This window comes from Oryctolagus cuniculus, chromosome 6 (assembly GCF_051225735.1).
Source record: "Oryctolagus cuniculus isolate XC-2025 breed Fujian yellow rabbit chromosome 6, ASM5122573v1, whole genome shotgun sequence".
Classification (NCBI taxonomy): domain Eukaryota; kingdom Metazoa; phylum Chordata; class Mammalia; order Lagomorpha; family Leporidae; genus Oryctolagus; species Oryctolagus cuniculus.
Window position 1 is genome coordinate 96,742,352 of NC_142872.1, and position 25,607 is coordinate 96,767,958.

The 25,607-nt window shown below is 40.9% G+C and overlaps 1 non-coding gene across 1 annotated transcript; it reads right to left on the reverse strand.

The window, feature by feature from the left end:
* Positions 1–17,402: 17,402 nt before the first annotated feature.
* LOC127490866 (small nucleolar RNA SNORA32) lies at positions 17,403–17,523 on the reverse strand. The gene has a single exon (XR_007919257.1). It is a non-coding gene; the product is annotated as a small nucleolar RNA SNORA32 (small nucleolar RNA).
* Between the last annotated feature and the right edge of the window lie 8,084 nt (positions 17,524–25,607).

The following is a 25,607-nucleotide window of genomic DNA, read 5'->3' on the forward strand; positions in this document are numbered from 1 at the left end:
TTCGCAAAATCTGATGCATTTTATACAATAAAGACATTACTCTCATCTGCAAATGATTAGAAATGTGATTAGTCTCAATTATTCCCATAGCTTTCAGCTGTAACTGCTTCTCCCTCACTGTAAAGGCAGAGCCAGCCCAGTCTGAGTTTCTGCTCCTTGGACAGTTCTCCCGGAGACACACCAGCGAGGCGGGCGGCCAAGGACGGTTGTAAATGGGGATGAAAGAAACACAGAACAAAGGAAAAACTCTTTGAGAACACAGATGAGCATTTTAAAAGTCATCAACTTTTGCAACTATCTGGATCTAAGACCAACACAGAGCAGGGGCTTCTCCTGTTTGCTGTTTCTGCAGGATCCTGCTGCTTGCTTTTAAGGCCTCAGAGCCTTCTACTAAATCCGCATCAGCTTCACACTGACCCTAACTACCCACCTGCCTCCTCCCTTCAGCCTCATCCGCAGTCAGGCTGGAGCCCTGCGGTGACTACAACACGACACAACACCTGCGACTGGAATCCGTCCCTGACTACGCGTGTGGCCAAGGACTGGCTTTCGAGGGCCACGACAATGGCACTGAAGCTTCTGCTGTCTTTGCACGAGTCAGTCAGGAACTCAGCCAAAGTGGTTGTTTGGTGTCACAGGGCGAAACAGTTAGATGACTGACTTTTTCCCTTCCCTGTACTGTTGACATTGCTTCAGATTCTAATCTGGTGGCACATTTTATGGAGGCCTTGCTGCAGCGAGTGTCTTTTTTTTTTTTTAAAAAACCATTTAAGGGGCTATTATTTTTACTATGTAAATTCCCCAATACCCAGTACAGCACATGGCACAGTGAATATAATTGTAATTTAATAAAAGGTGAAACTGAAGCCCAGAGAGTTTGATTCGCTCTGGGTCTCACAGCTTGCTGCCCGTCTCTCCTATGATGCAGCCTGGCTCCTGCTCCCTTAGAATCTCTTTTCCAGCAATGTAAGTTTTCTGGAGAGAAAACTGTAGAGGTTAGGATTTTAGAATTGTTAATACATCCACGTGTGCAGGTACTACAAAAAGTTCACAAAAAGCAGAATTAAAAGATAAGTTCATTTTGGTGCAAAAAGTTTTTGAGATGCATACACAGGCTTTTCCTAGTGTGAATTTTCCATGAGCCTTTTGAAGACCTCTTGTGTGTATGAGAAATCCAACTTTCAATAAAGTAAATGCTGTGTAAGTTGTAAATACATTTTGATGAGGAAATGGGTTCACATGTGAGTTGCGAGGATCGATTCAGAGAATTGAAATCTGCTTTAAAACAATTCACAGACATGCAGTGTCATTATGGAAAGACTTATATTAAAGCAAACCTAATCATTCAAGAATTGAAAGCATTACTTCTAAAATTTCACTGTGGAAATTTTGAAACATGTACAGAAGTAGAGAGAAGAGTATAATAAACCCACAATTGTAGATCAACACATACAGCATATGGGTGATCTTTGATCTATTCACTCTGCTTCCTGCACCCCTTCCTTGAATTATTTTGAAGTAAATCCCAGATATTATATAATTTTATCCATAAATATTTCAGTGTACCTCGTTAAAAGGTAAGAGACTTTTTTTCTGAAGTAACAACAGCATTATGTTACTTTAAAACATTAATAGAAATGTCTTAATGTCATTCAATAATCCAGTTAGTGTTGAAATTTTTCTCTGAGTGCCTCAAAAATGTCTTTCAACAGTTGAGTTGTTTAAACCCTAATCTAAACCAGATCCACATCGTATTTGGCTGGTAGATTTTGAAATCTCTTTTAATCTGTAGCATTTATGGCAAGAAAATACTTAAATATTTGTTCCTTGAAGAATAGTTTAGAATTCAAGAGAATAGTTTCCTATATATTTAGATCATACTTGATTGAATCTGAAGCAGCATTAATTTTAAGAGGCATTATTTTTTATGTACCACTATTTAAAATGTTGAAAATTATGACTAGATGCCACTGATAAGACATATTCGATTACAAAGACAATAAAAATGGGGAAAATACTCATCTTTTAAAAAAAGATTTTTTTAAAAGATTTATTTATTTGAAAGTCAGAGTTGCACAGAGAGAGAAGAGGCAGAGTGAGAGAGAGAGAGAGAGAGAGAGAGAGTTCTTCCATCTGCTGGTTCACTCCCCAGATGGCTGCAATGGCTGGAACTGCGCTGATCTGAAGCCAGAAGCCAGGAGCTTCCTCCAGGTCTCTCATATGGGTGCAGATGCCCAAGGACTTGGACCAGCTTCTACTGCTTTCCCAGGTCATAGGAGAAAGTTGGATCAGAAGTGGAGCATCCAGTCTGAAACTGGCGCCCATACGGGATGTCAGAGCTTCAGGCAAGGGCATTAACCCTCTGTGCCACAGCGCTGGTCCCTAAAAGAGATTTTTTAAAATTTTATTTGAAAAGCAGTTATAGAGAGAAAGGGAGAGATAAAAAGAGAGAAATCTTCTATCTATTGGTTCACTCACCAAATGGCCCCCACAGCTGGGGCTGCACCCAGCAGAAGCCAGGAACCAGGAGCTTCTTCTAGGTCTCCTACATGGGTGCAGGGACCCAAGAACTTGGACCATCTTCTACTGCTTTCCCAGGCCATATCAGAGGGCTGGATAGGAAATAGAGCAGCTGGGACTCGAACCCATATGGGATGCCGGTGTTGCAGGCAGTGGCTTAACTTGCTATGCCACAATGCCGGCCCCAAATGTGCATCTTAAAATCAATGAAATACTGTAGTTGGAACATAGCAAACTCAATATATTTACTTCAAAATAGGGTATGCTAATAGTATGTAGGCTGTGTGAAAATTTCAAATATAAGAAGAGTTAGCCTATCCCATTGTGGGTACAAAACACTGAACAATGATTTTCCTCACTTGTTTTCATGGCCTGTGATGAGCTTTTGTCCTTTTCAAGTTTTGTATATAACCTCAAGGTCTTAGATGTTTATAGCACATTTAATACATATCAATATTAGCTTTTTGAACAATTTATGGCCTCTGAGAAGGCAATGAAATGCCTACATCATTAAAAAAATTGTTTTACATTTACTTGAATGGCAGATAGGGAGAGAGAAAGAGAGACACAGCTGAACAGAGGTATCTCATCTGCTAATCACTCATCGAATGCCCACCACAGCTGGGGTTAGGTCAGATTGAAGCCAGGAGTTAGGACCTCAATCTAGGTCTTCTATGTGGGTGGCAGGGATACAACTACTTGAGCCATTACTTGCTGCCTACAAGGGTGTGCATTAGCAGGAAGCTAAGATCCAGAGGGTAGCCAGAACTCAAATCCGGTCACTCCTGAATGGAACTTTGGACCTACACTAAATACTCACTCCTTCTGTTGTTCTTTTGTTAACTTTTCCTCCCCTTTAGATTGCACTGATTTTAGAGTGAAGGGTGAGTCCAATTTGAAAAATATGTATTTACAATTCCAATAAGAACCTTTTTCCCTCTCTTCCTTATTTTCTTCCTTTTAAAGATTTATTTTATTTATTTGAAAGGTAGAGTTAGAGAGAGAAAGAAAAAGAGATATCTTCCATCCACTGGTTCACTCCCCAAAATGGCTGTAACCACCATAGCTGGGCCAGGCCCAAGCCAGAAACCTGGAACACCATCTGGATCTCCCACACGAGTGGCAGGGATCCAAATACTTGGACCATCTTATGCTGCTTTCCAGATTAGCAGGGAGCTGGATCAGAAGTGGAGCAGCTGGGATTTGAACTGGTACTCATATGGGATGCTGGTGTCACAGGCAGTGGCTGAACGCACTGTGTCACAAAGCCAGCCCATAATAATCTTTACAGAAGTTGATGACACAAGGGGAAAAATGAGTCTTCCACAATTTTATTTGGTATTTATTATTTATTATATATTATTTGTTTGGTATTTATTATTCCTCAAATTTATATGGTAGATTTGGTTTTTATTTATTAGAGACGTTGCCATTACAGATTAGTTCCTGATAAATTAAGTGTCTACTTCAGAGAAGTTGGGATTCTACTTGTACTATCCTTGTTAACATAGCCTCTTTTTTTTGTTTGTTTGTTTTTTGACAGGCAGAGTGGACAGTGAGAGAGACAGAGAGAAAGGTCTTCCTTTTCCGTTGGTTCACCCCGCAATGGCCGCTGCGGCCTGCGCACCACGCTGATCTGATGGCAGGAGCCACGTGCTTCTCCTGGTCTCCCATGGGGTGCAGGGCCCAAGGACTTGGGCCATCCTCCACTGCACTCCCAGGCCACAGCAGAGAGCTGGCCTGGAAGAGGGGCAACCGGGACAGAATCCGGCACCCCAATAGGGACTAGAACCTGGGGTGCCAGCGCCGCAGGCGGAAGATTAGCCTACTGAGCCGTGGCACCGCCTGACTTAGCCTCTTGATAACGAAGGGCTGGGGATCCCAAGGTGCACAACTGAATCACAGGTCCTAGGGTGGAGAAAAACAAGCTCTAAACATTTTTGCCTCAGGTCATCAGCAAATTTTGAAAGTCAAAAAACTTCGATTTCTCCCAGGAGTTTCCAGCCCTTGACTACAAGAATTTTGCTTCTAGCTATCTGTGCTTTTCAGAAGGAACTGGGTTACATATTTACCAGACCTGAAGCTGTCCAAAGGCAATTGATTCTCTGAAACCTTGGATACAGAATTTTAAATGTTTATTATTCATTTATTTATTGTTATTTTCTAGAGACAGAAACCTTTCGTCCACTGGTTCACTTCTCAAATGCACACAACAGCCAGGGCCTGGCCAAGCTGAAACCAGGAGCCCAGAACTCCATCTGGGTATCCCATATGGGTGGCAGAACCTAAGTACATGAGCCATTGCCTACTGTCTGTCCAGGGTAGGCATTAGCAGGAAGCTGGGATGGGAAGTGGAGCCAGGACTCAAACCCAGGCACTCTGATGTGAGATGCAGGTGTCCTAAGTGGCTTAACCACTACACCAAATGCCTGCTCCTTGGAATTAAACAACAAGAAGAAGCCATAAGAGTATACAATAGGATGATTATGAATAACGTTAATGTACTCCGTATTTCTAAGACGACCTAGAAGATAGAATTTTGAATGCTTTCACCATAAAGAAATGTTAAATGTTTCAAGACACACACATATATACATATATATGTACCTTGATTGCATATTGTACAATGTACACATGTATCAAAACATGTGGTACTCATAAATAAGTACAATTTTTATGTCTGTTAAAATTTATTAATGAAAAAGTATAAATGTGCAGATCAATTCTTGCTGGGTATATGTCCTCTGAGATACAGAAATAGGCTTGTTCTTGAATTAGCTTTCAAAGTAGCCACAAAATTCCAAAATAGAAGTGGGTAATTTGAGGGTTCCAGGTAAATCTGAAATTCATTATCGCTCTTCTGTTTTTGCTTGACTATTGAGAGGAACAAAGTCTTTGAATTTCAGCATAAGAACTCAAAGATTATTAATTGGCTTTTCTTTCCACCACTGGAGTTAAGTTTCAATGATAGGCCTTATTTGGAGTACCCCTCTGAACTTTCCTACTTTTCTTAAGAAACAAAAGACCAAGAGAACTTAAGTGTAGTTTGCTGTTTTTAGTAGCATGGTATCCTGAGAATTTATACAAGCTGTTTGAGGTTGAACTTTGCTACTTACCAGTGAGAATTGTTGGTTAAAGGGAAAAAAAATCAGAAGTAATATATATAAAATTCAATGACTGCATGTGACTGGGGAGCATTAGAAATCTAAGCTAAGGGCCGGCGCTGCAGCTCACTAGGCTAATCCTCCGCCTTGCGGCGCCGGCACACCGGGTTCTAGTCCCGGTCGGGGCACCGGATTCTGTCCCGGTTGCCCCTCTTCCAGGCCAGCTCTCTGCTGTGGCCCGGAAGTGCAGTGGAGGATGGCCCAAGTGCTTGGGCCCTGCACCCCATGGGAGACCAGGAGAAGTACCTGGCTCCTGCCATCGGATCAGCGCGGTGCGCCGGCCACGGCGGCCATTGGAGGGTGAGCCAACGGCAAAGGAAGACCTTTCTCTCTGTCTCTCTCTCTCTCACTGCCCACTCTGCCTGTCAAAAAAATAAAAATAAAAAAATAAATTAAAAAAAAAAAAAAGAAATCTAAGCTAAGCACTACAAACTGGAAATAAATTTAAAATGGGACAATTACTCATAACATTCAGAATGAGAAAAAGTAGCAGTGGCCAATGTATTTTCTTAGTAAATTCAGCAATGAATACTATTCTTTATCATAGTAATGAAGTTATTTTTTAAAAAAGATTTATTTGAAAGAAAAAGAGCGATATCTTCCATCAACGCATTAACTCCCCAAATGGCTGTAACAGGGCTGGGCCAGGTCGAAGCCAGGAACCTGGAACTCCATCTGGATCTTCCCCATGGAGATAATTCTGAGTATTGGGCCATCTTCTGCTGCTTTCCCAGGTGCATTAGCAGGGAGCTGGACTGGAGGTGGGGCACATAAAACCCAGCACATATACAAGATGCTGGCATTTCAGGTGGCAACTTAACCCACAGCACTGGCCCCAAAATAAAGTTGTGATCTTAAACTGTTAATTAAAAAAAACTTGAGACCAGATGTTGTCCTGTCAGTTAAGCCACTGTTTGGTACAGCTGTGTCCCATATTCGAGTGCCTGGGTTCAATTCCCAGCTCCTAATTCCTGATTCTGGCTTTCTGTTAATGTTCACCCTGAGAGGCAGCAGGTGGTTGCTCAAGGTAGTTCAGTTCTTGCCATCCAAATGAGAAACCTAATTGAGTTTCTGACTCCTGGCTTCAGTCCTGGCTATTGCAGACATTTGGAGAGTGAATGAGTTTCTGGGAACCCTCTCTGCCCATCTGTCTCTGTCTATATGTTGCTGTTTCTCTCCCTCTCTCTTACTACCTCTCAAAAAGCATATTTTTTCTTTCTTTCTATTTTATTTATTTCTTTGAGAGGTAGATTTACAGAGAGAAAGGTCTTTCATCTGCTGGCTCACTCCCCAAATGGCCACACAAGCGACAGAGCTAGGCCAGGCTGAAGGCAGGAGCCAGGAGCTTCTTCCTGGTCTCCCACATCGGTGCAGGGGCCCAGGCCTCTGAGCCATCCTCTGCTGCCTTCCCAGGCCATAAGCAGAGAGCTGGATCAGAAGAGGAGCACCTGGGACACGGGACATGGGTGCCCATATAGGATGCCAAGGCAGCAAGTGGAGGCTCAGCCTACTACACCATAGGACCGGCCCCAGGAAGCATATTTTTTTTTCTATTACAGTATGAGCCCAGAGTGAGTCATCCATTCAGCAGGGGACAGCAAGAATTGTTCACAGAACAATCAATTACATTCATATTCTTTTATTTGTTGCTATTTGAAGATTATATATTTATTTCTTTGAGAGGTAGAGTTACAGAGAGAGAGAGGGAGAGACAGAGAGAAAGGTCTTCTGTCCACTGGTTCACTCCCCAAATAGCTGCAATGGCTCGAGCTGCGCCAATCCGAAGCCAGGAGCCAGGAGCTTCTTCCAGGTCTCCCACAAGGGTGCAGGGGCCCAAGGACTTGGGCCATCTTGTACTGCTTTTCCAGACCATAGCAGAGAGCTGGATCAGAAGTGGAGCAGCCGGGACTCAAACCGGCGCCCTTATGGGATGCCTGAGCAGCAAGCAGAGGATTAACCTACTACACCACAGCGCTGGACCCTATTTGTTGCTATTTGTAAACTTACGTTGACCTATGGAGCTAGAAGTGAACTTCTTAAGGAAAGGTTTTATTGAAATATTTCATGTGCAGAAAGGTAAACAAATAATAACTATTCAGTACAATTTTATAAAGTGAGCACCACAGGCAACCACCCCTCAGATCAAGAAGTGATCATTACGAACACTCTAGCCTACTATTCTCACTTCTTTCACCATAGATAGTATTGCCTGGTTTTGATATGGCGTAACTAAAGTGTCCCTGCAAAGTGACTCTATCTCTTTAACTCTCAGCCAGATACACCCACCCTCCCAGGATGCACCTATCACATCCAGGGACGGGGGTCAGCTAAAATCCTCCCCCTTCGTTTGCATATAATAAGATAATATTTTATATTATTTATCAAAATGAAAAGAGGTGGAAGGCAGGAAAGAGCCAATTTAGCTCTACAGACCTCATGTAGAGGCCCGCGGAGGGTGGTTTGAGCTCTTTGTGCTTTGTGCAGGGCGTGGATGCCCTCTCCCGCTCTCCGAGTGACCTTCCCAATTATAGGTACCATTTGGGGTTTTCCTCCCTCTTGTTTACATGCAACTCTTTGGCCCACTCTTGTCGTATATTTCTCAGTGTGGGGTGGCCCACACTCCACTCATGAATGCACGTTTATTCCCTCACTGATACATACATAAATTCTGTTCCTATTTGCACATGACATCAGTCCTTTTTATTTCTATCTCTGTGGGAGACGGCAACCTCGATCTAAAATGAATATATACGTTGCCCACATCAGTTTGATCTTTATTAAGACAGAATCAAGAACTTGTTTTCTTTTGAATCTGACTCTGACCCAGCATTAATGTTTGTGAAAATCACACCTAATATTTCAGGTAGCAGTATGTTGACCATTCTCACTGCTGTATAGTATTCCTCTATGAGAATGCAATAACATTTATCCAGTTATCAGATCTCTACCTATCAAATGTTGATGGACATTGGAATTGTTTGAATTTTGAACTATTGTGAATAAATCTTCTATGGACATTTCTATGTGACTTTGCATAAAGTATATGGGAAAATGTATATGGGTTAAATGTAATTCAGTGTCATTTTATATGTGGTACTGGTGCAAATGGTGATTTTAGCATCCACCGGGATGAGGATACCAAGGGACAATTACACTATCCAACTGTTTTTCAAAATTGTACAAATCTGCAGTTCCACCAGCAGTGTAGGAAAGTTCAAATTGCTCCCCAGTCTTGCTAGGGTTTGGTATTGTCAGTCTTACTAATTTGAGCTATTTTAGTGGGTGTACAGTGATTTTAATTTGCATTTTGGTTTCAATTTACATTTTTCTGGCAATTAATAAAATTGAACACCTTGTCATATATTTATTGACTGGGTATTTTCTTTTATGAAATACCTATTTAAATCTTGCCCATTTTTCTGTTGAGTTGTCTATATTATTCTGTTGATCTGTAGGAATGCTTCCTATATGAAGGAGTCTTAAAACTTTATGGAGAATGTTTTGATAAAACTGTGCATGGACTTCAATTTTTTTCCACCAAAATAATTTTGCCCTTTAATTCCACTTTTCCATAAACTTTTTGAAATACTCTTGTGTTAAGGATTTGATTTGTTCTTTTTTTTTTTTTTTTTTTTTTTTTTTGCACTTAGGTGTTACAAATATCTGTTTCCATTTGGTATCTTTCCTTTTCACTTTTTTTTGAAGAACAAAGGCTTTACTTTGATGTGGTCCAACTTATGAACCTGTATAGCTAGTCCTTTTTAATGCCCTGCTTAACAAATTGTTGCCTAGCTCAAACTTATCAAAATATTCTCATATGTCTTTTTTTTTTTTTTTTTTTGACAGGCAGAGTGGACAGTGAGAGAGAGAGAGACAGAGAGAGAAAGGTCTTCCTTTTTCCATTGGTTCACTCCCCAAGTGGCAGCTACAGCTGGCATGTTGCAACCGGCACGCTGCGCCAATCCGAAGCCAGGAGCCAGGTGCCTCCCCCCAGATCTCCCATGTGGGTGCAGGGCCCAAGCGCTTGGACCATCCTCCACTGAACTCCCGGGCCACAGCAGAGAGCTGGACTGGAAGAGGAGCAACTGGGACAGAACCGGCGCCCCGACCGGGACTAGAACCCGGTGTGCCAGCGCCGCAGGCAGAGGATTAGCCTAGTGAGCCATGGCGCTGGCCTCATATGTCTTTTTTATAGAAAGTTTTGTTGTTTGCACTTAGAATTAAAATTCAGCTGGTATTAATTTTACCTTATTCTCTTATGATTATCATTTAATTCCACATTGTTTGAAAATTCTTAACCCCTTAATACTATAGTGGTTCTATTTCTTTCTTTTTTTTTTTTTTTAAGATTGATTTATTGGGGCCAGCGTTGTGGTGTAGTGGAATAAGCTGTCACCTGCAATGCTGGCATCCCATATGGGTGCCAGTTCGAGTCCCAGCTCCTCCACTTCCAATCCCGCTCCCTGCTAATGACCTGGGAAAAGCAGTGGAAGATGGCTCAAATGTTTGGACCCCTGCCACCCATGTGGGAGACCCAGAAGAAGCTCCTGGATTCAGCCTGGCCCAGCTCCAGCCATTGTGGCCATCTGGGGAGTGAACTAGAAGATGGAAGATCTCTCCTCTCTCTCTCTCTCTCTCTCTCCCCCTGTCTCTGTGCCATCAATGGGGAGCTGGATCAGAAGTGGAGCAGCTGGAACAGGAACTGCTGCCATATAGAATACTGGCATCGCAGGTGGTGGCCTCACCCACTGTGCCACAAGGCCAGCCCCATAGAGGCTCTATTTCTGAACTGTTCTATTTATCTATTTTCATTCCAATAATAGATTTATCTTATTATAGCTTGACAATAAATCTTTCAATCTTGCTCTTTTTCACAATTGACTTAGCAAGTCTTGGGCCATTGAATTTCTAAGTAAATTTTAGAATCAGCTAATCAATGTCTACTTTTGAAAAGCCTACTAATATTTGTCTTGGATTTATGCTGACTCTCTAGAATAGTTTGGGAAAATTGAGGTCTTTTTACAATATTGAGTCTTCTTATCCATGAACATATACATTTCAAAGTGTATTTACATTTTTTTAAGATTTATTTATTTTATTTGAAAGTCAGAGTTACATAGAGAAGAAGAGGCAGAGACAGAGGCAGAGCCAGAGAGAGAGGGGTCTTGCATGCACTGGTTCACTCCCCAATTGACTGCAATGGCTGGAGCTCTGCTGATCCAAAGCCAGGAGCCAGGAGCTTCTTCAGGGTCTCGTGTGCAGGTGCAAGGGCCCAAGGACTTGGGCCATCTTCTACTGCTTTCCCAGGCCACAGCAGAGAGCTGGATCTGAAATGAAGCAGCAGGGTCTGGAACTGGCGCCCATTTGAGATACCGGCACTTCAGGCCAGGGTGTTAACCTGCTGCGCCACAGTGTTGGTCCCAACGTGTATTTACATTTTGTTTATTTTATTTTTCATATTATTTTGTAGTCTCATCTAGACATATAGTCATTTCTTTTTAAAATTTTATTTATTTCAGCTTTACAGGAATTTATTAATACATTAGATTCTCAGGGTCACTGTAAATGCATGATAAATACAACACAATTCTCATATTAATGTGATAGCAATACAAAGAGAACAGATTTAACGTAGTTCATAGATACAATTCTAAGAATATAATATTTCACTTTCTCCCTCTCTTCTTCTTCCTTTTTCTTTCATTTTTGAGATAAATTATTTTTAATTTACATTATAGTAAAAGGCTTGTTTATTCCTAGACATATGATTTTTTTTGATAGGCATATTTTTAAAAATGTAAATGATTATTAGTTTTCCATTATCATTTTATATTTTCTGTTGTAATTATATAAAATAGCATTGACTATTTAATATTAGCCTTGCATCCAGTAACCTTATGACATTTGCCACAAATTATTTCATTTTTTTACATACATAATCATGTCATCAAAGAACAATGACAGTTTTTTCTTTCTTTGTCACATAAATAACACTTCTTTTTCTTGCCTTATAGCATTGGCTAAGACCTGCAGTTCCATGTTGATAAAATAGTAATAGTGAGCATCCTTGACTCAGTCTTGGTCTCAGGCTTGGGAGGAACCTTCAGTATTTCACCATTTCTTGCAGATGTTTTGTACATTATTTTTTTTCAAATTAAGAACATATCCTTTATGAATTGTTTGCTAAGCTTTTTGTCATGAGTGGATATAGGAGAAACTTTTACTCTATCTCCTTTATTCTGTCTGCACTATGCCCAAACTACTCTGCAGCTAGGATTATATATTATTAGTCAGAAAACAACAGCAATAACAACAAAGTCTCTTAGATTTCTATAGTAGCTTCTTATGGGAGGTTTGACATATCTGTTATCTCCATTCATGTTACTCATCTATAGAATGGGAATAATGATAGTATCTACCACAGAGTGTTGTTAGGAGAGGAAATACATTTATAATATGAAGTATCTGAACAGTGGCTGAGAGTTACTGTAAATGACATCAGCATTTTACAAGTATTGGCTATTATTGATTTTTTTATTAATTCACCCGACTCTCTTCTTATGCAGTTTTGCCTCAAGAGCGGATTCAGTAATCTTTCAACAGTTCTACATCACTAAGTCTCTTCATCACACTAAAGGTTTTCAAAAGATTATTAAAAAATGCTTGCAAACAATACTGACTAGCAAAGCTCTTCCATAGATAATTCTAAGTCGTCAGTGTATTTAGTGCACACGCTTCCTTAGTACGTCCCAGAATAGCAGAATTTTTGGAGAAAGACTTTTTTTTTCGTCAAATTCTTTCTTATACAGAGTCTTCTTACAAGTTAAGACAACCACTTCACTCACGGTTGCTGTGCAAAGATTCTTGTCTTCAATCAGCTCATTAAGGTAACTTTGCAAAGATAGTGTTTTTCTAAAAGGCACTTTGCCAGCTCTCTCAAACATAACTTTGCAAATGGACAGCAAGAAAAACATGGTAAATCACTTCCATATGGCTCAAGGCAATGAAAAACTTTTTTGATTAACCACACATTTAGTACAATAAAATAACTTCAAAATCTGCTAGAGAGATACTACCTTATCTGCTATATCTATTTTCTGTTTGATTTGTCATTGTTTTGACTTTCCAGGAGCCCTCCTAAACTCCCAACTGGTTCATTTTTAAACAATGGCCTTTCCCAAGACATCACCTGTTCTTATTTGTCACTCCCATCAAGCACCTGGCTCTTCTTGAACTTAGTTTAGGGCGGATGCTTTAAAACAAATGCTTCAACATTCAAGAGGTGGTTTTCACAGACCCATTAGTTGATACAATCATTAACATGTCATCTGCATATGGAAGTACTAGTTTAAACATCTAAATGACTGTATTTCCTTCCATACCTGTCTAAATAATAAACCAAGCAGGTTAGTTCCCATCATAAATTCTCATCAAAGGGCTGTTAGCGAATATATAAAGGACAAAATGGACACCCCAGACTTCATGTTTTCATTATCTGGGCCTCTCCATCCCTCCCTTACAGAGCTAATCACACCATTTTTCAGTCTTGACACACTGAAAAGGTATAACAGGAGCCTACGGAACTTAAACATGGCCTCACCCATCAAGAGCCTTTCTCCCACTTTTTCAAAGAAAATGGAGTAAAAATCTGACTCTATTTTACCCTGTATATTTTACAGTTTCTCTTGATATAACAAAACCATCTGCCACCTCTGTCCCATAATGCCTGGAATGAATCAAATCATCTTCCTTGCAAACACAGTTAATCTCACAGTAATCCTTGCTAATCACTCTGTAATCAGCACTCCGAGGAGCTGAAGGTCCTTGATTCTTAATCACGATATTTAATAATCATTCTTGTGAGATGGCACTTGGTAATCCCTGCATCTTGGGTTTGTTTCTTCTCAATGCCCTAATTATTCCCTAGGACAAAGAACAGGAACTCTAGATAGGAGAAACCAGATCTTTCTGCCTAGTACTGGTTCCGGAGCACAGGACAGGCTCAGGGCGGTGTTTCTGATGTCTGGCCATGACTTTCAGTTATGATACTGAAGCTGCCTTCTTGTTTCTGTTTCCTTTTGCTTCCTTCTTCTTTTCTTCAGTCTTCTTTCACTGTACTTTTTATTTAGCAAGTTTCGGGAGAAGTAGCAGTGTATTTTCCCCTTCCGCATCCTTTAAACACTTGGTTTTCTGACTTGTTTAATTTCCTTTTTAGTTCTTTATTGAATTGAGGAAAGCCCCCTCTACTTCTAGTTTACTAAGAATTTTTATCATAAAGAAGTGTCAGGGGGGCCAACGCTATGGCTCACTTGGCTAATCCTCCACCTGCAGCGCCGGCATCCCATTTGGGCGCCGGATTCTAGTCCCCGTTGCTCCTCTTCCAGTCCAGCTCTCTGCTGTGGCCCAAGAAGGCAGTGGAGGATGGCCCAAGTGCTTGGGCTCCTGCACCCGCATGGGAGACTGGGAGCAAGCACCTGGCTCCTGGCTTCAGACTGGCGCAGTGCTGGCTGTAGTGGCCATTTGGGGGGTGAATGAATGGAAAGAAGACCTTTCTCTCTGTCTCTCTCTCACTGTCTAACTCTATGTGTCAAAAAAAAAAAAAAAAAAAGAAGTGTTGGAGCTGGTCAGATGCTTCTTCTGAATTTATTCATATAATCCTATGCTTTGTCTTCTTTTACTGTTCATTAATTAATTAATTTGAAAGGGAGTTACAGGGGCCGGTGCTGTGGTGCAGTGAGTTAAAGCCCCGACCTGCAGCGCTGGCATCCCACATGGGCACTCGTTCGAGTTCCAGCTGCTCTACTTCTGATCCGGCTTCTCTGCTGTGGCCTGGGAAAGCAGTAGAAGATGGCCCCTGCACTCCTGTGGGAGACCCAGAAGAAGCTCCTGGCTCCTGGCTTTGGATTAGCTCAGGTCTGGCCTTTGCAGTCAGTTGGGGAGTGAACGAGTGGATGGAAGACCGACCTCTCTGGCTCAACCTCTCTCTGTAACTCTGTCTTTCAAATAAATAAAGTAAATCTTTTAAAAAAATTAGAGTTACAGAGAGAGAGAGAAAGAAAGAGAATCTTCCATCCACTGTTTGACTTCCCAAATAACTGCAATGGCTGCAAATAACTGCAATGGCTGATTCCGGGTCTTTCATGTGGGTGTGGGGGTCCAAGCACTTTGGGCCATCCTTTGCTGATTTCCTAGGTCATTATCAGGGAGTGGATAGGAAGCGGAGCAGCAAGGACTCGAACTGGTACCCTAATGGGATGCTGCCGTTGTAGGTAGTGGTTTAACTTGCTGAGCCACAGTGCCTGCATCAGTTTTTCTTCTTTAGGCTTGGTACGATGGGTTGCATTGGTTTTGCAGCCTTTTTGTGTTCTTCAGGTACAGTGCTTTCACTCTTTTATATAAATTTATAATTTAATCTTTCTTTCCAAATTTTTCCCTGGAGGAGATGGAAGAAACTGCTTACATATTTCAGAGGTTTTCTGTCTTGTTAAATGATGGATATTCCTTTTCTTTAATTCTTATTTTTTTTCTGTCACCAGTTGAAGATTACGTGTAATTTTCTTATCTCACAGTGCCTTTCTTGGCCATGTTTCTATATCATCAAGTTTTATTTTTAGTCTTAAAAATGTATTCATTTAACTTACTTTGACAATACTGACAACTTACTATGTGCTAGGCATAGAACAGAAAGTCATTCACCATTAAATGTTATTTTTATCTTTTTTTTTTTTTTTTGACAGGCAGAGTTAGACAGTGAGAAAGAGAGAGACAGAGAGAAAGGTCTTCCTTTTTCCGTTGGTTCACCCTCCAAGTGGCTGCCACCGCCAGCGTGTTGCGGCTGGCGCACTGTGCTGATCTGAAGCCAGGAGCCAGGTGCTTCCTCCTGGTCTCCCATGCGGGTGCAGGACCCAAGCACTTGAGCCATCCTCCACTGCCTTCCTGGGCCACAGGAGAGAGCTGGACTGGAAGAGGAGCAACCGGGACAGAATCCAGCACCCCAACAGGGACTAGAACCCCGGGGTGCCGGTGCTGCAGGTGGAGGATTAGCCTAGTGAGCCGTGATGCCGGCCCATTCACCATTAAATGTAAGACAGTGTAAAGAGCTTAATATCTCTTGCCTAGGACCTAAGTTTAAGTTTGTGACCTTTAAGTAAACAATTGGGAAATGGGCCCTTTACTTAAATTTAAAATTACTTACGTGGGGCTGGCATTGTAGTATAATGGGTACAGCTGCCACCTGTAGTGCCAGCATCCCATATGGGCACCAGTTTGAGGCCCAGCTGCTCCACTTCGGATCTAGCTCCCTGCTAACGTGCCTGGGAAAGCAGCAGAACGTGGTCAATGGGCTTGGGTCCCTGCCACCCATGTGGGAAACCCGGGTGAAGCTCCTGGCTTCAGACTGCCTCTGCCATGGCCATTGTAGCCACTTGAAGAGTGAACCAGCAGGTGGCTCACTCTCTTCCCCTCTCTGTAACTCTTTAACTAAACAAACAAACAAACAAATGTTTTTGAAAGAAAAATTACTTAAACGATAAAAATGATCCTAGAGTTGGGCTCTCCTTGTTGATTCCCTCCTTCCTGAGCCCCACTCTTTACATATTTAGTAAATTATCAAGCCCAGGTTTGATAACTGTGTTTTAAATATATCAAAGGGAATGAGCATAGAGAGTGTAGGAAGAAAAGTCTGGATTAGAAGTGTAACATCTTCCAGCTTGGTCCTTGCACCTTCTGTGTCTCCACTACAGTCCGAGCGATCTCACTAAAGCATAGTGATATAAAACAGTAATTCATGGTTTGTAGTATGCTCACAGAGTTGCGGGATCATCACCATCAATTTTAGAATGTTTCTCATCATCTCCCAAAGACACTCATACCCTTCAGCTACTGCCTCCCACACCTCTCATCCTCCCATCCAACTCTAGACAACAACTAATCTGCTTTCTGTCTGTATAGGTTATCCATTCTGGACATTTCCTATAAAAGGAGTCACAGACTATGTGATCTTTCAGGGCTGACTTTGCATTAGTTTGTTTTCAGCAGTCATCCATGGCGTAGCATGTATTAGTACTTTGTTCTTTTCTATGGCTGCATAATATGTCACTGTGTGATTATATACATTGTGTTTACTCATTCATCATTTGATGGGCATTTAGTTTTTTCTATCTTTTAGTTATTATCAATATTACTGTTATGACCGTTCATGTATAAGCTTTTGTGTAGGCATATTTTCATTTCTCTTGGATATACACCTAGAGGTGGAATTGCTGGGCCATATGGTAACTCTATATCTAAGTTTTGAGGAATTGCCAGATACTTTTTCAAAGTGACTACATCATTGTATATTTCCACTAGCGGTGTATGAGAGTTCCATATCCACTGTCAAATATTGTTACTATCTTTTTTTAAAAAGATTTATTTATTTTTATTTGAAAGGCAGAGTTACAGAGAGGCAGAGGCAGAGAGAGAGAGAAGCCCTCCCTCACTCTCTAGATGGCCACAATGACTGGAGCTGTGCGGATTCAAAGCCAGGAACCAGGAGCTTCTTCCAGGTCTCCCATGTGCGTGCAGGGGCCCAAGGATTTTCCCAAGCCATAGCAGAGAGCTGGATTGGAAATGGAGCAGCCAAGACTTGAACCAGCATCTATATGGGATGCCGGCACTGCAGGTGGCAGCTTTACCTGCTACATCACAGTGCTGGCCCCACTATCTTTTTGTTTTTGAAATTGTTCCCAATAGGCTAATTACTAGCAAGATAGCAGAGAGAAATCCAAGTGGAAAATTTTTTTATGGTCATGTCCACAGCAAATGAGAAATTGCATTCTAAAAACCTTGATAATGACCTTATCCTTTTTTTTCAATTGTAGTGAAACTAGTGGGTAAAAAGTGGTATCTCTTATTTCTCAATTACTTTTTTTTTTATTTGAGAGGCAGAGAGGGAAAGAAACAGAGAGAGAGAGAGACAGAGAGAGACAGAGAGACAGAGAAAGGCAGAGAGAGAGAGCTCTCATTCACTGATTTATTCCTCAAACGCCTGCAAAGGCTCAATCCAGGCCAGGCCAGTCAGGAGCCAGAAACTCAATTCAGGTCGTGGTAGGGACCCAACTACTTGAGCCATCACCTACTGCCTCCCAGGGTGCATCCTAGAATCAGGAACAGAGCTGGTACTCAAACTCAGGCATTCCAAAATGGGTTTTGGGTGTCCCAATGGAAACTTAACTGCTAAGCCAAATACCCACCCGTCTTGTGGTTTTAATTTGCATTACCCTTGGGACGAATGATGCTGACCATCTTTTCAAGAGTTTAATTGGCTACCTCTTTTCAGCTGTAACTGTTCTTTGCCCATTTTTAACTGAGTTGTCTTTTTGGTACTGATTAGAACACTGTACATTTTAGGTACAAGATCCTTACCAGAGGGGGCCAGCGCTGTGGCGTAGTAGGCTAAGCCTCTGCCTGCAGCGCCAGCATCCTATATGGGTGCTGGCTCATGTCCTGGCTGCTCCTCTTCCAATCCAGCCCTCTACTATGGCTGAGAAAGCAGTGGAAGATGACCCAAGTCCTTGGGCCCTGTGCCCTTGTGGGAGACCCAGAGGAAGCTCCTGGCTACTGGCTTCGGCCTGGCCCAACTACGGCCATTGTGGCCATTTGGGGAGTGAACCATTGGTTGGAAGACCTTCCTTTTCTCCTTCTCTCTGTCTGTAGATCTGTCTCTCAAATTAAAAAAAAAAAAAAAAAAGAAAAGAAAAAAAAAGATCCTTACCAGATGCATGATTTGCAAATATTTTTTCCAATTATGTGTTTTTTTTTTTTTTTACTTTTTAATGAAAGATTTATCTATTTGAAAATCAGAGTTATGGAGAGGGAATGGGGGGAGGGGAGAGAGAGAGAGAGAGAGAGAGAGAGAGAGAGAGGGAGAATCAATCTTTTATCCACTGGCTCACTTCCCAGATGGCCACAATGGCCAGGGCTGGGCCTGACTGAAACTAGGTGCCAGGAGCTTCAACTGAGTCTCCCATATGAATGGTGGGGGCCCAAACACTTGGACCATCTTCTAGCTGCTTTTCTCAGGCACATTAGCAGGGAGTTGGATCAGAAGTGGAACAGCTGCGAATGAACCAGCACCCATATAGAAATGCCAGCATTGCAGGCGATGGCCTTACCTGTTACACCAAAATGCCAGCCCCTATTTTTTTCACTTTCTTGATGCTACCTTTGTACAAAATGTTTAATTCTGAGCAAGTCCAATTTATCAGTTTTTTTTTTCCTTTGGTTGTTTGTGCTTCTGATGTCATATCAAAGCAACCATTGCCAAATCCAAGATTAGGAAGATTTACCCCTATGTTTTCTTCTAAGAGTTTATAGTTTTAGTTTTACATGTATTTCTGTGATATATTTTGAGTTAATTTTTGTAAATGGCTTAAGTTAGAGGACCAACTAGATGGCCAGTTGCCCCAGCACCATTTGTGAAAAGATTATCCTTTTTTCTGTTGAATTGTTTTGGCACCATTGTCAAAAACAGTTGACCTAGGGGCTATGTGGTGCAATGGGTTAAGCCACTGCCTGGGATGCTGGCATCCCATATCAGAGTGCTAGTTTGAGTTCCCGTTATTCTGCTTCCAATGTAGTTCCCTGCTAATGTCTGGGGAAAGCAACAGAAGATGGCCCAATTGCTTGGACTGCTGACATCCATGTGGGAGACTTAGATGAAGTTCAGGCTGCTGGCATTGGCCTGGCCCAGTCCCAGCCATTTGGGGAGTGAACCAGCAGATGGAAGATCTGTTTCCCTCTCTTTGTTTCTTCCTCTCTCTCTGTCACTCTGCCTTTCAAATAAATAAAATCAATATTTTAGAAAATTAAGTCTTAAAAAAAATTGACCATATAGGTAAGGAGTTTTCTGGGGTCTCAGTTGTATTTAATTGACCTATATGTCTATGTTATGTGCTAGTAATACACTGTCTTGATTACTCACAGCTTTTTTGGAAGTTTCATGATTTGTAGTTATGAATTCTCTAACTTGTTCTTTTTCAAGATTTTTTTTTTGGCTATTCTAAGCCTTTTGAGTTTCCATATGGATTTTAGGATGAACTTGGCAATTTTTACCAAAAAATCAAGCTGAAATTCTAAGAGGATTTGCTTGGAATCTATAGGTCAATTTGGTGAATGTTGACACACACACACACACACACACACACGGGGGGCAGAGAAAGGGGCAAGCATACAGAGAGATCTTCAGTCCCATGATTCATTCCCCAGATTCCCACAATGGTTGAGGCTGAGCCAGGCTGCAGCCAGGAGACAGGAACTCCATCTAGGTTGGCCACATGAGTGGCAGGGACCCAATGTACTTGAGTTGTCACCTGCTGCCTCACAGGATTCCCATTAGCAGGAAGCTGGACCAGAACTGGGGCCAAGACCCCAACCCAAGCACTCTTGATACGGGGAGCGCTAAGTGACCTAGGCTGCTGGTGCCAAACATGTGCCCTGAATATTGTCATCTTACCAATATTGTGTTTTTCATTTACTTAGATCTTGCTAATGTCTTTCAACAACTTTTTGATTCTTCAGAGTAAAAGTTTTGTATTTCTTTTGTTAAATTTTATTTTGAAGTATTCTATTATTTTTGGTGCTATTGTCAGTGGACTTGTTTTCTTAATTTTATATTTGGATTATTCATTGAAAATGTTTAGAAATATAATTGATTTTGCCTATAAATCTTGTATATTGCAAGCATTCTGAAAGCTTTTATATATTTTAATATTTTTTATATATAAATATTTCATATATTTATATTACATAATTTATATTATATATAATTTATATTATGTATAATTTATGTATAATTTATATTACGTATAATTTATATTATATATTTATATATAAATATATATATAATATTTTATATATAATATTTTATATATTTTAATATTCTGTTTTGGTGGATTCCTTTGGGTTTTCAGTATACAAGTTCAAATAATGATTTTACTTTTATTTTTCCAATTGGAATGTCTTTTATTCCTTTTTCTTACCTTTTTGCCTTGGATCTGCCACATAATGTTGAATAAAACTGGTGAAAGCAGACATCTTCTTGATCTTAGAGGGGAAGCATCCAGCGTTTTACCATTAGGTATGATGTTAGCTATGGACTTCTGTAGATGGCCTTTATCAGGTCGAGGAAGTTCACCAGTCTTCCTTGTTTGTCAAGTTTTTTTTTAATCATAAAATTGGGCTGGTTTTTAAAAATGCATGTTCTGTATCTACTGTATGATTATTGCTTTATTTATTTATTTATTTATTTTTTGACAGGCAGAGTGGACAGTGAGAGAGAGAGACAGAGAGAAAGGTCTTCCTTTTGCCGTTGGTTCACCCTCCAATGGCCGCCGCGGCCGGCGTGCTGCGGCCGGCGCACCGCGCTGATCCGATGGCAGGAGCCAGGAGCCAGGTGCTTTTCCTGGTCTCCCATGGGGTGCAGGGTCCAAGCACCTGGGCCATCCTCCACTGCACTCCCTGGCCACAGCAGAGGGCTGGCCTGGAAGAGGGGCAACCGGGACAGAATCCGGCACCCTGACCGGGACTAGAACCCGGTGTGCCGGCGCCGCTAGGCGGAGGGTTAGCCTGGTGAGCCGCAGCGCCGGCCTGATTATTGCTTTTTGATATGACTGTGTGATTGTTGTTTTTTATGCTATTGACATGATGACTTTACAGATGGTTCTTGACATGTTTTGATTAAATTTTTTGGACTTTTCAATGGTCTGAGGGCAAAATGCATTTAATAGAAAATGTAATTCAGATTTTGAATTTTGATCTTCTCCTAGACTAGCAATATGTGTTACAGTCCTCTCCTGATGCCAGGCAATGGCTATGAGCTGCAACTCCCAGACAACCAGGGTATCATGAAGACAAACAAATGATACTCTACAGTGCGCTATGTTGCTAAGCTGTGATGTTTGGTAGATTAGATACGTTAAATGCATTTTCAGCTTGTGATATTTTCCACTTACAATGAGTTTATTGGATTGTAGCTCCATCCAAAGTTGAGGATCATTTGTACTAAAATTTTGACTGTTGAAAACCAACCTTGTGCTCCTGGAATAAATCCTGTTTTGTCATGGGATATAATCATTTTATATGATACTAGATTTGGTTTGCTAATTCTTTGTTGAAGATTTTTATATCTATAATTTTTAAAAAGATTTATTTATTTGCAAGTCAGAGTTATAGAGATAGAGGGAAGGATGGAGAGAAAGATCTTCCATCTACTGGTTCACTCCCCCAGATGGCTGCAACAGCCAGAAGCCAGGAGCTTCTAGGTCTCCCATATGAGTAGCATGGGCCCAAACACTTGGGCCATCTTCTGCTGTTTTTCCCAGGCCATTAACAGAAAACTGAATTGTAAGAGGGACAGCCAGGACATGACCCAGTGCCCATATTGCAGAGGGGTGGTTTTACTCACTGTGCCACAATGCCAGCCCCTGTAATTTTTCTTTTCTTGAAATATCCTTGTCTGGTTTTGATGTCAGGGTATTATTTACCTTATAAAATGAGTAGGAAATGTCCTCTTACTTTCTAATATTTGTAAGAATTCATGAAGAATTGGTATTGACTGTTCTGTAAATGTTTGATAGAATTTACCCACTGAACCAGCACTTACTTTTTCATCATTGTGCTCAGATTCCCTTCAGTGGTTACCAATTACCTAACGAAGTGGATACAAAATCACACTAGTGTCCTGCTGTCCCCAACTAGTATCCACCCACCAATACTGATAGGAATTTGTCCACAGGCTACATCTACTACTTTCCTTCTCATGTCCTTGTGCATCTAATCAAACTACTGTCCCTCCATTAAGACTACTTATAGTCCCTCAGGATACTTATAACCTCCTTGTAGGAGCATGCATTGTGGCATAGTAGGGTAAGCTGCCACTTGGGATGCCTGCATCTCATATTGGAGTGTTGGTTCAAGTTCTACATCTCTGCTTCTGATCCAGCTTTTTGCTAATGCATCCTGGGAAGTAGCAGATGATGGCTCAAGAGCTTGGGACCCTGCCACCCACATGGGAGTTCTGGATGGAGTCTGGGCTCCTGACTTCAGCCTGGCCCAGCCTTGGCTATTGGATGCATTGGAGAGTGAAACAGTAGATGGAAGATCCACCTCTCTCTTTCAGTGTCACTCTGCCTTTTAAATAGATGAAAATAAATTTAAAAAATAAAATTTTTTTAAAAATCTACTTGTACTTTGAAACCATTTCTTGCTTCTCCTTTGGGATTAGTTTAGATTTTCTTGCAGTGTCCTGACCACCTTTCCCTAATAGCCATTTAAAAATCCCTTCATTGATTCCTATAGCATAGGACTTAATGACTCTTGTTAGTTTCAAATAAAATAAAATTAATTGATTTTAAATAACATCTATTCCAAGGAAGATTGGGATGTATTAGTTACTTTGCTAGTGACATATAACTATTGAATGCTATTTGGAATCCACTGTGAACAGTATTTCTCTGTGACTTCTTTTCCCAGTGTCAGAGTAATTAAAAGGAATTTTTGCTTGAGGAACTCATTATGAATGACTTCTCTGTGTTTCACCATATTTTTGAGGAAAATTTGTCTTAAAAAATTGATTCAGTACTGGGGGAGGTTCCGCATGCCTTTTAACTGACTTGCCAAGTCTCAAAATAATGAAATTCACAGCAGGGAATACCAAAGATGCTAACGGCAGAGTTACAATGGAAATAGTTTTCTAAAAACTCTTTCTTCTTTTAAGATCTTAAAGTTTTTCAATATTTTAAAGCTGATGTATAACTTTATGTTGAGAAACCATAGTGTCTCAGTAAACATAACATTTTAAATTTATATCATTGCTTTTGAAACATTCATGAAAAATTACATTTCCTTAATATAGTTTTGAAATGCTTATGAGGAAATGAGAATCATATAGAACACACTCAAAACCCTGTTATGTTTTGCCATATTTTGAGGGGCTTCCTGCATCAGTGAATTAGAGTTTGTGAAAAATTACCTGGTACACTAACATAGCTAAATATATCCATTTCCTGAATTTCATGTTAGTGAGGAATGAGTCAAAAAGGAAATTCTTCTATATAAAATGATCAACCAACACATATCTATATTACTATGCAAGTGTTGTGACTGTAACCATACTTTGAGCTGTCTTCAACAATGTTGCCAATTTTTTTTCCATTAGCCAGGGATGTATGTTGATTTTGCCTCTGCTGTTGTTATTATTAATTTAAAAATAATAGGGATGCTGTTTGGTCTAGTGGTTAAGGTGCCCACATCTCCTGTTGGAGTGACTGGGTATGATTCCTGGCTCCACCTCCAGATTCTGACTTGCTGCTAATGCAGACCCTGGAAGGCAGTGGTGATGGCTCAGGAAATCAGATTCCTGAACCCAGAGGGGAGGCCCAGATTGAATTCCAGGACTGGCTCAGCCTAGGGCATTGTAAGCATCTGATGAGTGACCAGCAGATGGGAGCTCTCAAATAATAAAATAATACTAATAGCTACATTCATTTATTTTCACCTATTATGTACTAGGCATGATGCCAAGCATTTTTTTTATCACATAGCTTACAACAAATCATCAAGAAAATTGGGTATAGTAGCCAAGATTAGGCTCAATTTTAAGTAACAGAAACCTAAAATAATAATGTCTTAAAAAAACAGAGAAGGTTATTTATGTTATATGAAGGTCCAGAGATATGCTGTTGTCACGGTTCTGCTTCACAATGTCCTTGGGGACTCAAGGTATTTCTCCTTTAAATTTGCCACCAGCTGCATGCCAACAGAGAAGAAAGGGGAAAATAAAAAGGGGGCAAAGGAAATGACTAGCTTTCTTAGAAAGTTGTCTACTATGTGCTAGTTCTCTCAAAGCCATTTGCTATAAAACTTCATCACATGAACACCTAAAGGTGGGTAGCCATGCGCCCATCAAAACACTTGAGGATCTAAAACATGGGGAAAGGAAGATATTAGATGTTGGTGGATAATGAGATCACTTCTTTGTCACAATATTATGAACTCTGTTTTATAGATAAAGAACTTTATAGGTAAAGCTCAAGTTCTTTGACCTGTAATACTGTGGTAAGACAGGGGACTCACAATTTGCTCAATGTCATTTTACTTCATTGTATTGGTTGAAGTAAATAATGAAACCAACCCAATGTCAAGAAGGGGAGAAAATGATCTCTGTCTCTTGATGAGATGAACTGTTAATTAACATGCTCAATGTCACCTGGCTAAATGAAAGAGGTTTTAAAAGTACACCTGTCTAGCTGAATGATCTGTGCTTTGGGGCACAGAAGCAAAGGTGATGGGAGAAGTAATACTTTCTTTTAGAAGTCTGGTACACTGGGACAGGTGTTGTGTCTCAGCAGGTTAAAGTGCTGCTTGCTGCTTGCAATGCCAGTATCCCATATCAGAGTGCTAGTTTTAGTCCTGGTCACTCTGCTTCCAATCCAACTTCCTGCTAATGCACTTGGGAAGGCAGTGTATGATGGCCCAAGTGCTTGGGCCCCTCATCACCTACATAGGAGTCCAGGATAGAGTTCCTAACTCCTGGCTTGGCCTGGCCCAGCTTGGCTGTTGTGACCCTTTGATGGGTGTTTTGTCTCTCTGTCTTTCTCTCTCACTGTCTTTGCCTCTCTGTTACTCTGCTTTTCAAATAAATAATGAATAAGTCTTTTAAAAAGAATTAGTGTGCTGTACATTGAGATTTAATGCTATAACTAGTACTCAAACAGTATTTTTCACTTTATGTTTCTGTGTGGGAGCAAACTGTTGAAATCTTTACTTAATGTATGCTAAATTGATCTTCTGTATATAAAGAGAAACGAAAATGAATCTTGATGTGAATGGAAGGGGAGAGGGAGTGGGAAAGGGGAGGGTTGCGGGTGGGAGGGACATTATGAG